Genomic DNA, 16574 nt, shown 5'->3' with positions numbered 1-16574 from the left:
AGGCTGTCTAGGACCCGATATCATCATGAAAAACATCACATATTTTCTCTTCATGCACAACAAAGGAGAAAGATTGTATATCATCAACATAAATGGCCATGAACTGTGTTTGCTAGTTAAGTTTCCATAAGGATTCATACCATCAATTGCAAGTGCAAGTCTTAAGTTTCCATAAGGATTCATACCACCAGTTGCAAGTGCAAGTCTTAAGTTTCTTGGATCTGCACTAAATTCTGGAAATTTTTCATCAATCTTTTTCCATGGTGGTGAATTAGCACGGTGTCAAAGAATATTATCGCAATTTCTTTCGTCAAAGTGTCATTTAAGGTTCTTTACATCTTCTTTAACAGAGAACATACGTTTGAACCTAGGTATTATAGGAAAATACCACATCACCTTAGCAGGTGCACCATCATTACCTTCATTAGCAGTGTTTCTGTTAGATTTCTTTTTAAAACGGGATAAACCACATGTTGGACAATACTTTAGCGAAGCAAACTCCTTTATGTACAAAACACAATCATTAGGACAAACATGTATCTTTTGATATTCAAGACCCATTGGACATAAAAAAAATTTTGCCTCGTAATTACGAATAGGTAGAGTATTATTTTCTAGAAGCATCTCCTTCAACAACTCCAACAACTCTGTGAAACTTTTATCGGTCCATCCATTCCTTGCTTTTAAACTAAACAACTTTAAAGTTGCAGACAGACGTGTAAAGTTCGAGCATCCTGGGAACAACGGTTGCTCTAAATCATTTATAAGAGAATCATACAAATTAGTTCTTCCAAAATTATCTTCACCGACATCACGTATCATGTCCTCTAAATGATCACTCATCCATTCTTCCACATAATCCGTTCCTTGTGACGTGGTAGGCTGGTCCAGTACTTCTCCATGCCAAATCCAAATGGTATAAGTCATCATTATGTCGAACATGAATAGATGGTCACGCACATTGCCTAAGTCTTGTCGTATTTGATTAAGACAACGAACACAAGGACAAAAATAGGTCTCGTTCACAGACTTAGCATTTTGTTCAACGTATTGCAAGAACTCCGAAATACCCTTATCATATTCTTCACTGATGCGATGTTCATTCATCCAGCTTCGATCCATACTATGTTCGTAAAATCATTAGTTTAAGTTTTTTAACTCTCATAAGGTTAGGCCCTACCCATTCAAAAAAATTATTTTTCATAATTTGCTAAGACAAGTGCAAAGAAGTCTACATCATAAATTTGATAAGATTTTCGGCAGCATTTCGCATTGGTCTCCGAAATACATGAAATGAGAGTAGTCAACGATGACCACAATCAAATATGCATCCGGAGAACAACACAAATACTGAACCGAAATTTTATCAATCTTATCCATAAACTCCAACTTACATGTTATTGCAAATTATGAAAAATAATTTTCTCAAACTGTCCAATCGGACAAATAAAAATTTAATACAAACGATTAAAAGATTAATCGTTTGTGTTAAATTTCAAACGGGAACTAAGTTTCAATTAATGATTTGATACTTATAATCTAACATGCCAATTATAATAACACAACTATCACATGCATATTCAAAAGCCAATAACACATGCAGACCTTAAAGTCAAAAACATGCATACGCAAAAGCTAATAAAATGTATACACAAAACCCAATAACATGCATACAAAAAAATTATCAACAAAGAAGCTAACCTTTTTAGCAGATTCAAAAAGAAATGGAGGGAAATAGAGGAGTGCACGACCTAAAATGTAAGCCAAAAAGAGTAAAAAACGCCGCCCAAGAACACGCACCGAAAACGATTTTTAATCGGTTCAAATCAAAGATATTTCATCAAAGAGTAATTTAATCGGAGTAAAAGTAAATTTAAACAGTCCAAAAGAGAGAAAACGCACCTGAAAATGCAATGCCGCAGAGAGAAAATGCGAGGAAGACGATGAACAATGAGCGTAACTCCTCGCGGGTTCGCGATTTTAGTATAAAAGGCAGTAGACGTCGGGTACTTGGGGCCCGACGTTTATAATATTATAGACGTCGGGGCCCTAACTAATATGACGTCTTTCTGATTTGAATATTCATATTCGCGAGGGCATTTAGACGTCCGTTATGGGGGGCCCCGACGTCTATAATATTATAAACGTCGGGGCCCCTCTAAGGGACGTTTAAGTGGATGAAAAAATAAACTCTTCAACTACCCTGTCAACCCCTTAGACGTCCGTTGTGGGGGGGCCCCGACATCTATAATATTATAAACGTCGGGGCCCCTCTAACAGACGTTAAAGTGGCTGAAAAAAATAAACTCTTCAAGTCTGATTTGTATAATCTTTTTCATCAATGTTAGTTGAACTAATTCTGATGTGTGAATTATTGAAAAGCCTTAAAAACTTTTGAGGTGAATTCTGAATTATTCTTTTCCACCATCCGATAACAGATGCTTGCTTGGCTTGTTTTGAGAAATGTATTGTGTTCACACAACAGTTTCTAGCAAAGGCATTGAACCATATGGTAAGGAGATTCAGTGTTTTGGCCAATTATACTGTAATTACTTGAAATCTTCATGGTTCTATTGTTTAAATTTTCAGGTTGATCATTCTGTAGATATTTGATGACACATTTCCAATGGAGCAACATTTCATAAAGGATGTTCGGGAGCAGTAGACTGCATTTTCTTTTAACCGTTTATAGATAATTAGATGTTTTAATATTACATTTTGAGTTGAGAAACTATTTTATGTGTAATTACGTTATGTAAATATATTTAGGAACTTTGTTAGGTAAATATTACATTGATGAACTATTTTGATGTGTTAATAATAGAAATGATATTGATTATTTTGCTTGTTATTGATTATTCAGACAGTATTCTAGAAATGAATTTTATGCAGGTCTAAATAAGGATAAAAAAATATTTAAAAAGAATGACATCTTTTATACCTGTTAAAGGTAGATTAGATATAAAAAAAATATCACTTTTATACCGGTTCCAACATCAACAAATATAAAAAATAAAATTTTGTGCACCTATTCTAGCATTAACCGGTATAAAAGTATCGGACTTTTATACCTATTCTAGAACTGGCATAACTTTTTATACCTCCTGCTTCTATACCTGTTAAAAAAGGTAGTTGCTTCTTCCACCATCACCAAATCCTTCCTACACCTCTCCAAACCTCCCCAAATTTTTTTAAATACAAAAGTACCTTTTTTTTACTTTAACTATATTTATTTACTTTTTTACCCAAGATCAAACACCATGCCCTGCAAACCACACAAATTAAAACAAGTAAATCTACGTAGAGAAATGCATTTGATGTTAATGAGCAAAACAAGTAACAAAAAATTAATGTTATGATGAGATCCTCACATTCGCGAAAAAGATTGTAGATTTTGCAGGGCTTTACATCTTTTGGAAGGCCAGCGACGAAGAGGGTGCGAACCTCGTTTGTGGAGGGTTGGGGAGCGCCGGAAGAACCGAACACTGCTTGTTGTTGATTCTACGCCACGTATGGCTGATGCCCGTGGTGCGCCGGCGGGACAACCGCGCCAGGTGGTGGTGGTACCACCGCCAACAACGGAGCAGTTATAATTAACTGATAATTCATTCATAGATAATTATTTCTTACAAAATTATAAAATTAACAAGTATTTTCTATACAATTTTCAATGAAAAATGTTTTATGCAAAATATTTTTAAAAAAAAAATTGCAAATTATTTTTCACAAGAACTTTTGTAAGTATTTCCTATAAAGACTTTGAAAATGATATTTTAGAAGTGATAATGGTTTAAAAATAGTGAAACTCGACTATTTTAATATTAAAAGATTTTAATATAAATTGTTCTCTTATGAACGAGTTTTATTATTTTAAAACATATTATCTCTTCATAAACCAAATTTCTAGAGTTCTTTGACTTCTCTCTAAGAGTCCTTACTCTCTATTAATCTATTTAAGAATCGAAGATCGCCTGAGTTATCTTCGCGGTGAGATCTTCAAGTCTACCCGATCAGTTTGTTAGATAGAGTGAGTTGTTTTTCTACTCTTCTCCTTGGATGAATTTTGTTTCCACCTTGTATGTTGGCACTTTGTGTTTTGCATGTGCCATATGAGTCTTCTACAAGACTCTCTACCCTGATGATGTTTCTATGATTGTAGGAGTAGATAGAGTTCCTTGAGCAGTTGAAGTTGTTTTAGGACTTTTAGAGTTGTTTGATCCTTTACCAGATAAGGGAAACTAATTACCTTGTTTTTAATTGATAAGAAACTAAAATTTATATATTTAGGCTTATATGATAGTTGTTTTGTAAAATTGGCTTGTGAGATGAATTTTGATCTATTAAATTGAGTTAGCAGTTTTGAATCGTCTTTAGTAATCATATGTTGTAATATTGTCATGTTGTTTGGTATAGATTACATTTGATGTCATTTGAGTCATTAAATGGTGTATGGTCTAAGGATTGGTTGATTTTGTCATCTGTTGATGTTAGACTAATTTTTCAAGATTGGAATTACATAAGTCGGCAGAATTCTATTCTTTGCAAAATTCTATTTTGGGCAGAATTAGGTAAACTCGTTAGGCGAAGCCAAAGTTAGAGAGCTACTAACTTGGTGGTCGCGAAGCGAGAAAAATATCGCTGTGCAATTCCAAAGTCAGGGGGTTCATGGACTTGACGGTTGTTAGGCAAAAATATACCTGTTGGGCGACTTCTGGGAGATTTTAAATCTAAATGGTTCTCTCACTGAGCGTATAAATTTTGTTGTTGGGCGAGTGTGTTATCAAGCACTACTAATTGAGCAAGCATATATTTAGTGGTTGGGCTAGTAGGCTTCACTAAGCAAGCAAATCTAGTGGCTGAGTCAAAATATCATAATTTTAACTAGATTTTCATATATCTCTTATGATGTGTTTAATGTGTGTGATTATGTGAATGTTAAAAAAATGGTTGGTTATAATATGAATTTGTGATGTTTCATTGATTAGTAACATGGTTGCGAGTTTGTTGATGAATATGAGTATTGTATGTGTTTAACATAATTTCATGGATCTCGTGAGAAGATTGTATGGTGATGTTTCTTTAGTGTGTGTATTGATATAGGGATTCTGTATTGTGAGTTATCTTGTTGCTCCAATAACATTAGTAAAAAATATGGATTTTAACACGTGCATTTGGCATCGGTTTAATTGTAACCGAAACATAAAATTGCATGGTGGCATTTTTCCAATTATTGCAAACATATATGCCTCGGTTCACATGTATAGGTAAAACTGAGAGTATGTTCAAATGAACTCCAAATGATTTAAAAATTTGTATGAAGGTCCAAAAAACCATGAAAACCACTCAAAAAAAAATTCAACTCAAAACTCAAAGTCTAACTATTTTAAATATTTTTGCAAAGTTTTCAAAAAAACAAAATAAATTTACGAAAAACAGAAAACAAAGTTTTTTTGGGAGATTTGGAAGAATTAGCTAGCTACACAAGCTACCGCGATATAAAAAAAATTTCTAACCCAAATGCATATATAATAATAGGAAAATGGGTAACCGAAGTGCAAACTAGGGTCATTTTAAGACTTGCAATGCAAATGTTTTTTAAACTTCAAATTGATCCGAATTAAGGGCTCTTTGGATTTCTCTCCTCAAATATGAGTTTAAAAGAGTGCTAAAAAAATTTTCATTCAAAGATAATGACCATAACTATGAAAACCAAAAACCAGATTAATATAGTTGTTCTTTTGTGCAGGTATGTTTTTTGTGCAGGTTTATTTTTGTGTTTCTGGGTATGTGAAGGTCTGTCCCCTACTTTTTACCTCGCCTAAATATACCTCTGTTCTACAACTGCTGTTATAGATCCAAAACAATCGTTGTCGTATCCCTTTGTTGCACTAATGTAATCATCAAATCTTAAGTAGAGAAGGTTGGGGTATGTACGAAGAGGTTCTAGTCTAGGGACTTTACCTTAGCCTAAAATGATTAACAGACTAACCTTGTGTGTGGGAGGGTAAAATCCATTGGAAACGAGTAGTAGAGGCCACCACAAGTGCATAACTCGCGAGAGTACAACATCAATACATGTATCTGAATGGTCAAATCTAGTTTGAATGATTGCATGTCCTATGATCTGTTGATATGAAGGTTATGTGTGGAAATATCTAGATAAAATTTGTATGATATGTCTTTTGGTGCATTAATAGTCTGAGGAGATGAGAATACATTGGTATATCTAGGGTGTTGCTCCCTCCACCACCACCCCTTACTCCCTCCACCTCCCCAATTTATCTTATTTCCAAAACTACTCTTCTGTTTTAACTTTTTTACTTTTTACCTTTTGGAATTTTTTTAACATATTTCAAAACCCTAATTTACCTCTCCTTTTCACTCCCGCGACAGCTACACCCCACCACGACACCACATCTTTCACTCTTCTTCTCTTCACATCTTCGTTCAAGGTTTTCTTCTTCCTTCTCTTTCTTTTTCTTTCAACCTTCTCTTCCCCACTTCCCTTTCCCTTTGCTTCCTTCCATTATTGGTGTTAATTCTTGGTGTGGAGAAGCGTAGAGGAGGAGGTAGATCTAGCGGTAGATCTGGTTTTTCATCTCCATCCTAGGTTAGTTTAAATTTGTATATCTGTTTATCATGTGCTGCTGTTGTGCTTGGTTGTCTTTGAGAGCCGCGAAGGCCAAAACGGATGTGGGATATTCGTTTGGCCTTAAACGAATGTCGACATCCGTTTCACCTTAAACGGATGTTGACATCCGCTGAAGGATGACATCCGTTTAAAGTTTAAATCTTTATTTTAGGGTTTATTTGATTACGCACCTGAACAAAGCACCAGTGCAACTTTTGAGCACCACCACACCACCAAGACCGACTCTTGGCACTGGATCAATTCCTTCCACCACCACCAACCTTTGCAACCTCCCACGCACACCACGTAATGAAATTCTACCGTAGTCTCACACAACACAACGAATGAGAGGAAGAAGTTCAACGTTAAAGAGAAAGAAGAGATTGTGTGTTTGCACTGCATGTAGGGTATCAGGTATATGCCACTGAAATAGGTTGAGAGTGGGTAAATATTCAAAAATATTAACCCTAAAAATAAAATTTTATTGAAGGACAAAACAATAATGAGGAAATGGAGGGAGTAAGAGGTGGTGGTGTAGGAAGCAACACCCGTAGATTTAATGTAAGACGAGGGAGATATTGAAGCTCAGACTTATGTGTTTGATTCTTATCTATATCAGTTACTAAAAAAATATTATGTTTTTGATTTAGTGTAATACAACTTTAAGTAATATAGGAATATATATATATATATATATATATATATATATATATATATATATATATATATATATATATATAAAATTTTGAAATTCATTATTTTTTTTTTCTCTTTTCTCTTTTCACAAAATTTTAAAACAATTTTGGACTTTATTTTTATTATAAAATATTGTGTTTATATGCATACTATTTATATTATTTGATGTAAAAAAATTGTAATTCTCAACCTATATATATATATATATATATATATATATATATATATATATATATATATATATATATATACTTGGTGATATAATTATATTTGATATATATATATATATATACTTGGTGATATAATTATATTTGAGATAACTATTAGTATTATGTATATATTTCATTTGAATTATCTATTCTTTTATATTAAAGGTGTGATGTTTCCTTTTAGTATATTGAATACTAATAAAATGAAAGGTTATATTTTCTATTAAAAATTTTCAAAACAAAATTGGTAAGAAATGTGTTTTTAAGTGGAGAGTGATTAATAATGATCGAATGTATTTTTATTTTGGTTGCCTTCTAAATTGTATTCCATTTAGCCTAGTCCTTCAAGTTTCACAATTTATTTTTGAAAATCAAATTCATTTTTAAAAATTATTAGCAATAAATTTTTTTATAAAATTAATAAGGCAAAATTATAAACGAATATTTTTTACCCTTAAACATAATGTATGTTGGGAACTCAAAATCAAGCTGACTTTTGACCCACTTTTTTGCTGAATTGTTGTGATGGAATCCAGACTATTAAAACATAGTTTAACTCTTAGCATCTGCTTCACGTTATCAACTGTTACAACTTGTAATATATAATATAATCTTGTGGTACGAAGTTTCTGAGTATTAGAAAATCAACTTTCTACAATTTGTCAAATTGCTTAGAAAACTGATTATAAAAGGTATAGTAGATTACCAAATAACTACATGCATGTTAAAAAAATGTATAAAGATAAAGACTCTCGTGAACATAATGTTATATATGTTGCAATGTCAACTTCTTATCTTATTTTTAAATTATAAAAGTAAAATTTAAACATTCTTTGACTTTTTTTTCTTACTTATTTTATAATTTTATCTTGTGACAGATGTTATTAATAAACTTTAAGATTTAAGTATTTCCTCATTGGATCACTTCTAAACTCTTTTTTTAATCTTTTCTTTAACAATATAATCTTTCACCTTCTAACATCCCAGCACTATCTTTCTCGAACTCAATTTAATTATTCTAAAAGGCAAAGGTAATTCTGGCTAAGTAGTTTCTTTCTGTTCACTCTATCAGATGAATCTTTGTTGGTGGTTAGTGTTGTATACAGAAGAAGGAGCTTTTGTTCTAACATTCTAGTTTTATTATGCAGGCATAGGCATCGTTTAACATTTTGGTTCTCACTAACTTTGGTTCGTAGGTTGTCCTTGTGTTGTACATATGGTTTACCTATATATCCTGAATTTTTGTTATATATATATATATATATATATATATATATATATATATATATATATATATATATATATTAACTTTTACAATTCGTGTGTACCTTCTTTAAAGGTTGTTGTAACATCCCAAAAATACAGTAAAACCATATAATAGAATTAATTACACTTAATGATAAGTCAATTCAGTTTTATATTAAACAAGAGTACGGTGCTTGGCCGAACGGCCTTACATAGCTTAACAAAAGTAAGCTGTACAAAATACAAGGTAAAACATGACCGAATCGGCTTACAAAAGCTGAATTACCGAACGGTCAAATAACAAAAAGGAAAAGGAAGTGACCGAACGGTCACTTCATACGAAATTCTAACTACAACCGAACGTACTACTGTTCGGCCTTCACTTCCACATCTACTAAGTCCGCGTCCTCCAAAACTTCTTCTTCAAGCGCCTCTTCAAGTAGCGCGCTTCCATCTGCTCACATCCACACGGATGATCATTGCAAAACAAGACGGACGTACAAACGGACAACACAAGGAAACACAGGGTAAGCTTATGTAATTTAATTCAAGAAAATAACATAAGATTCATACATCAATACACATATAAAGATAACAATATAATTAAAACAAAGCCTACTACTAGACTGACCGTCCGGACTGTATGAATCTGTGTAGATACGACGTTCGTGCACCCGGGTGATGTAGTAACTGGAATTCTCATCAGCTGCCACCCGAGGTTAATCCTATCTGTCCAAAGTACCCCTTAGGACTAGGACCTCCTGCCGTTCCCACACATGACATACCCCTTCTACGTAAAGACGAGTATTCACGGAACATCAGGATGAATCGACAGCTTAGCATTGCCACAGTCATACTTTACCAAATTCCAATATTCATTCAAGAGTCGTTCCTCCCCGGAACGCTCGTTCAAATCCAAAATCTCATATTCACCTTAAAAACTCTTCTTCAATTATAACCTTTCATTTAGGTACCATTTTCATCATTCTCTCAAAATAAATAAAATAACGAACGTTCTGCTTTCTTGAGAACGAACGAGGGAAACGAGGTCGATAAAACCCCTCGTTCCAGAATGGACTACGACCAAGAGGATTACTTAGATTTGAGAATATTGCGAGTACAAAATATCCCATATATAACAAACGTAATTTATGAAGGGAATCAGTTAAATGAACTGACTCTCGTGAATTCAATTCCACACTCACACAAAGATTTAAGTACAGGGTTTAAGGCCGAGTCAAATAAAAGTAGACTCTTCAGAATATTAAATATCCATAGACCAGATCCAAATGAATATAGACACATCAAGACGTTAAAGAATCATTTTTATAATAATTCAATTACAGGAACCGAATGCCGGTTAATGACCGAACGCGGTAAAGAAAATGTTATTGAACTTGGATGAACGCTATTTTATCAATATAGATTATATAAGAATTGAATATGAGCGCTTGGTATAAGACCGAGCACTACGAACGACTAAGGTATACCAAAATATATATATTACTCTATCAAGGGACGTTCGTATACAAATATGTTTGGCCGAACGCTCAAACATATTATTTCCACACGAGGGCGCTCGTCCTATACTAGGATCCTCTCCAAATGAAAGAATCCCGTTTAAACTAGGTTTATTAGAAAAACCGAACGGTCAATGACCATTCGATGACGAATGAACTTTATCATAGAGAAATTTCATATACAGAACCTTTTACATTCAACTCATTTTTCTTAACTTATAACTTCAAAACTTTATAAATTCCTATCAAAATCAATCTTCGTATCTCATACATCACATATCATAAAATTTTCATATATTTCATACATCATCATGTGATTCATTCATATTTCATTTCATACCATCCAATAAACGAACGTTCATTCCATACAGTCATATCAACCATCATGCATCCAACTCATTCAATCAACTAAACGCATATTCAGACAGTTCAACAGCAACCAAATCAAATTAAATTAAATAAGCTTCCCTTACCTCTTAAAGTGAACGCACGTCCTTCAGACTAAAAACTTAGCTCGCAGAAATAAGATTCTTCTACCCACAATGCTCAACCAAACTCTTCAAACTAAACAAATTACAGAAAACCAAGATTGGTTCAGATAGGGTGACAGCGTGCAACCAAAATTTGGCTTGCATGCTCATATGAACGAACGACTGAAGAGGGAAACTTACCAGTTTCAGAATCCAGAATTGTTCGGTTTAAATAGAAGCTTGGGACGCCGGTGATGCTTCTACGGTGCCTGAATGATAATCGGAGAAGAAGAAGGGTGAGTTTTCTTAGAGAGAAGGTAGGGTTTCTAGTGAGAAGAAGGAGAAGATGAAAGATCAGATTTTTGGAAAGCTAAGGGTGCATACAGAGAGAGTGGGAAGAAGGTTTCAGAAAAATCATTTTTCTTCCCACGTAAAACGAGCGTCCGCTCTCCTGTTGAGACCTGCATTCCACTATCTGATTTCATATCCTCGTTTCATGACACCTGGCGTCAGCGTAGAGGGGATTTGGGTGAGTTTTAAATGAGTCTAAGCAGGGTTTTGGGGTACATTTAATGAGATTAAACAGGTGGGGTTTGGGTGGGTTTTCCGAGGCCTGACATTCCCTCCAACTACAAAAATTTTCGTCCTCGAAAATTTAAAACTTACCCGGAAATAAGTGTGGGTACAAATCCCTCATGGCATCCTCCACTTCCCACGTAGAGTCGCCCGCCTTCTTATCCCACACCACTTTCACTAAACGGATGGCCTTCCTCTTATAGTATTTGGTGCGGCTGTCTTCAATGCATACCGGCTGCATCTCCAGCGTTCGGTCTTGGCGAAGAGGAACGTCTTCTAACTCCAGTATATGAGAGGGGTCGGCTATGTATTTTCGGAGTTGGGAGACGTGGAAGACCGGGTTAAGATTGGACAGTTGAGGTGGTAAAGTCAACTCGTACGCTACGGGCCCAATCTTCCTTAAGATTTGATAAGGTCCGACAAACTTGGGGGATAGCTTCTTTGGTCGCATGGCTCTGCCTACTCCCGTGGTCGGATTCAGGCTAAGGAAAACGTGGTCTCCTGCAGCGAACTCTAAAGGCCTTCTTCTCATGTCAGCGTAGGATTTCTGCCTGCTTCGAGACGTCTTCAACCTTTCTTGTATTAACTTCACCTTATCGGTCGTCTGTTGGATAAGCTCAGGTCCGGTCAGCACTTTCTCTCGTTCTTGAAACCAACACAACGGCGTGCGACACTTCCTTCCGTAGAGGGCTTCAAAAGGAGCCATTCCAATGCTGGACTGGAAACTATTGTTGTAGGTGAACTCCACTAACGGCAAGACTTCATCCCATACGCCCATGTGGTCTAAGACGCACGTCCTCAGTAAGTCTTCAAGCGTCTGGATGGTTCTTTCAGATTGACCGTCCGTCTGAGGGTGATACGCCGAACTCATTTGAAGTTTGCTGCCCAGCTCGCTTTGTAGAGATTGCCAAAACCGAGACGTGAATCTCATGTCTCGGTCAGAGATGATACTGGACGGCATTCCATGCAGACGAACGATCTCCTTGATGTAGAGTTTGGCCAAATTCGTCAAGGACATCTTCAAATTAACGGCTAAGAAGTGGGCGTTCTTCGTAAGCCGATCCACTATCACCCAAATAGAATCATGGTTCTTTATCGTGCGAGGTAAGTGGGTCACGAAATCCATGGAAATGATGTCCCACTTCCATTCCGGAATCTCCAACTGTTGTAGTAGACTGCCCGGCCTCTGATGCTCCGCCTTTGCACGTTGACAAGTTAGACATGATGCCACAAAACGTGCGACATCACTCTTCATTCCCGGCCACCAGAAGGATTTCCTGAGATCTTGATACATCTTAGTCATGCCAGGGTGCATGCTAAGACGAATCTGGTGCCCTTCCTCCAGGATAATCCTCTTCAGCTCTCCATCGTTTGGAATGCACGCCCGGTTCATGTAGCGTAAGAGGCCGTCCGTTCCCATGTTAAAATGCTTGGCCTGATCCGTTCCAAGCGCGCTCAAAATCTTTACCAGCTCTTCATCCTCAGATTGCTTTTCCCTGATTCGGTCGAACACATCACTGGAGATTCTAAGGTTACAGCATTTAATAACGTTCGGTCCTAAGTCGAACTGCAACCTTAGGTCTCTAAAACTTTCCACCAAACTCAGCTCTTTGACCATCATTGTCGAGATACGAACTGCTTTTCTGCTTAAGGCGTCCGCCACCACATTGGCCTTTCCCGGATGATACAGCAGTTCAAACTCATAATCTTTCAAGAACTCAAGCCACCTCCTTTGCCTCATGTTCAACTCCTTTTGATCAAAGAGGTACTTGAGACTCTTGTGATCACTGAAGACTTGGAACGTAGATCCATACAGGTAATGCCTCAAAATTTTCAGTGCAAATACAACTGCCGCCAACTCCAAGTCATGCGTTGGGTAATTCTTCTCGTGGACTTTCAGCTGCCTAGAAGCGTACGCCACCGCCTTCTTCTCTTGCATAAGTACGCAACCCAAACCTTGATGAGATGCATCACAATACACTTCGAAAGGTTTGGCCGTGTCAGGAATGACCAACACTGGGGCGCTCGTTAACTTTCTCTTCAATTCCTGGAAGCTCTCCTCACACCGATCGGTCCAGGCGAACGGGTGATCTTTTCTGGTCAACTGAGTTAACGGCGCTACTATCTTAGAAAATCCCTCGATGAAACGCCTATAGTAGCCCGCGAGCCCCACAAAACTTCTAACCTCCGTGACTGAACGCGGACTCTCCCAATCCAGTACCGCTTGCACCTTGGCCGGATCTACTGAGATACCTCCGGCAGAGACGACGTGCCCCAAAAACTGAACTTCCTTCATCCAAAACTCACATTTGGACAATTTGGCATACAATTCCTTCTCCCTCAAAACGCTCAGTACTGTCCTCAAGTGTTCTTCATGCTCTGCATAGTTTTTGGAGTAAATGAGGATGTCGTCAATGAACACCACCACGAACTTGTCCAGATAAGGCCTGAAAATGCGATTCATATAATCCATGAAGATCGCAGGTGCATTGGTGACACCGAACGGCATCATTACATACTCGTAGTGTCCGTAACGAGACCGGAAAGTTGTCTTCTGAGTGTCTCCTTCCTTCACCCGAATTTGATGATATCCCGAACGCAAATCAATCTTCGAAAATACGCACGCACCGTGCAGCTGATCCAGTAGGTCATCAATCCGAGGCAGGGGATACTTGTTTTTGATGGTCAGCTTGTTCAGTTGTCTGTAGTCAATGCAAAGACGAGAGCTGCCATCCTTCTTTTTGACCAAGAGAATAGGCGCTCCCCAGGGTGATGCACTCGGCCTGATGAACTTCTTATCCAATAAGTCTTCAATCTGTTTCTTGAGTTCAGCCAATTCTACCGGTGCCATTCTATACGGTGCAACTGAAATGGGCCCTGCGGTCGTCACCAAATCAATGGTGAACTCGACTTCGCGAGGAGGGGGAAGTCCAGGTATCTCATCCAGAAAAACGTCCGGGAATTTGTCCACAACCGATCGTCCCCCACTGAGCTCGCTACTGGACGATCGTTCACGTCTTATTTCCCCAAACTCCTTGTCTTCGTGCGTCATTATCAGAAAAACGCTGGCGCCTTCCATGATGTCTTCCTTCAGTTGACCGAGCGTCACAGTTAACTCTTCTTCTTCTTCATCAGGAAAAACTAATTTCTTCTCACCACAGTCTATCAAAATGTGATTGGTGGCTAGCCAATCCATTCCTAAAATCACCTCGAAATCTTTCAGAGGCAGACATATGAGATTCACCTTATACCTACGCCCTTCAACCTCTATAGGACATCTGACGCACACTGTAGACGTCTTAACCTCACCAGCCGCTGGGGTTGACACCACCAGGTCGAACTGCATTTCACTCTCCGCTAACCCTAGTTTATCAACGCACGCCTTCGATATGAAGGAGTGTGTTGCCCCCGAATCAAACAACACACAACATTGCATTCCATATAGTAGGCAGGTGCTGGTGATAAGTGTACTTGAACTGGCAGCTTCAGCGCCCGTTATTGCATATACTCGCCCTACTGCCTGCGCTTGGCCTCCCCTTCCTTGCTGAGTTCTTCCCGCATTGGGTGGTCTAATGGCCGCTCGTCCACCCATGTTACACTCGCTGTCTAAGTGTCCATGCCTTCTGCAGCGAGTGCAATATTTTACTCCTGCCATCTGAGGACATGACGAGCGGTAATGGGGTCCCCCACACTGGAAGCACTTCACTGGCCCCTGCTGTCCAAACTGTCCGACAGCTAAAGCAGATTGAGATCCCCCAGTATTTGACGTCTGAGTTGGTCGAGTGTACAGCGTTCTTCTCAGATTAACATTGTTCCTAGCCGACACTGGTCCCCTTACCACCTATTGTTGCCTCTTTTGTTGTTCCACTTCAGCCACATTCTTCTCTAACACCTTGGCTCTCTCCACCATGGCAGGAAACGTCCTAATGCATAGGCTGGATATCAGTAACTTCAATTCACTCCTCAGCCCGTTCTCAAATTTCCTACACTGCCACTCTTCACTGGTCGCCATAGTATTGAAGCGAACCAGAGGCTTGAACTTGTTGGTGTATTCCGAGACGGACATACCACCTTGCACCAACTGTAGAAATTCTACCTCCTTTGCAAAACGAACGCTATCGGGAAATATTCTTCATAGAACTTGCTTCGGAATACTTTCCAGGAGATGGGACGTTGAGCGTCCGTCATAATCATCTTCGTGCTATTCCACCAGTGACCAGCCTCTCCAGTAAGTAGATACTCCGTGAAAGCTAATCTGTTATCATCCGGGCATCTCTTAGCATCGTAGATCCGCTCCATGTCCCTTAGCCATTGGTCGGCCTCGTCAGGGAGGCACTTCCCACTGAACTTGGCCGGATGATGCTGCAGAAAATTCTCTAAACTCCACTCAGCCTGATGAGGAGCGTTTGAAGAGGACGCTCCCTGTGTGTTCCTGGTGGTCGCTAGTATCTCCATTAGTTGTCTTTGGGTCGTTTCAGAGTTTGCGCGAGCGACTTCCAAACTCTGTAAAGCGATTGAGTTCTGTTGCATCGGGGCAGCGTTTTGCTGCTGTAGTCTTTCGATTACCAATTCCAACAACCTAGTGTTGTCGGGCGTATCACGATCGGTGGGTTGAGGTGGAGGAGGAGGTCTAGGTGCCATTTGTTCTCTGGAAAAACAGAGAAAAACGGGCGTTAGTTAAGTTCAAAGAGTTTAGAATAACTCATCAAACGCAAATTAAGTACACAGCAAAAACATAGTGCACTCATAACCTACAGTGTCCTTTAAAAGAACAAAACTGCTTTGATACCACTAATGTAACATCCCAAAAATACAGTAAAACCATATAATAGAATTAATTACACTTAATGATAAGTCAATTCAGTTTTATATTAAACAAGAGTACAGTGCTTGGCCGAACGGCCTTACATGGCTTAACAAAAGTAAGCTGTACAAAATACAAGGTAAAACATGACCGAATCGGCTTACAAAAGCTGAATTACCGAACGGTCAAATAACAAAAAGGAAAAGGAAGTGACCGAACGGTCACTTCATATGAAATTCTAACTACAACCGAACGTACTACTGTTCGGCCTTCACTTCCACATCTACTAAGTTCGCGTCCTCCAAAACTTCTTCTTCAAGCGCCTCTTCAAGTAGCGCACTTCCATCTGCTCACATCCACACGGATGGTCATTGCAAAACAAGACGAACGTACAAAAGGACAACACAAGGAAACACAGGGTAA

The sequence above is a fragment of the Vigna angularis genome, chromosome 5 (genome assembly GCF_016808095.1).
Source record: "Vigna angularis cultivar LongXiaoDou No.4 chromosome 5, ASM1680809v1, whole genome shotgun sequence".
Taxonomy (NCBI): Eukaryota; Viridiplantae; Streptophyta; class Magnoliopsida; order Fabales; family Fabaceae; genus Vigna; species Vigna angularis.
The sequence above is the reverse complement of the archived record's forward strand: the minus strand, read 5'-3'. Positions refer to the sequence as shown.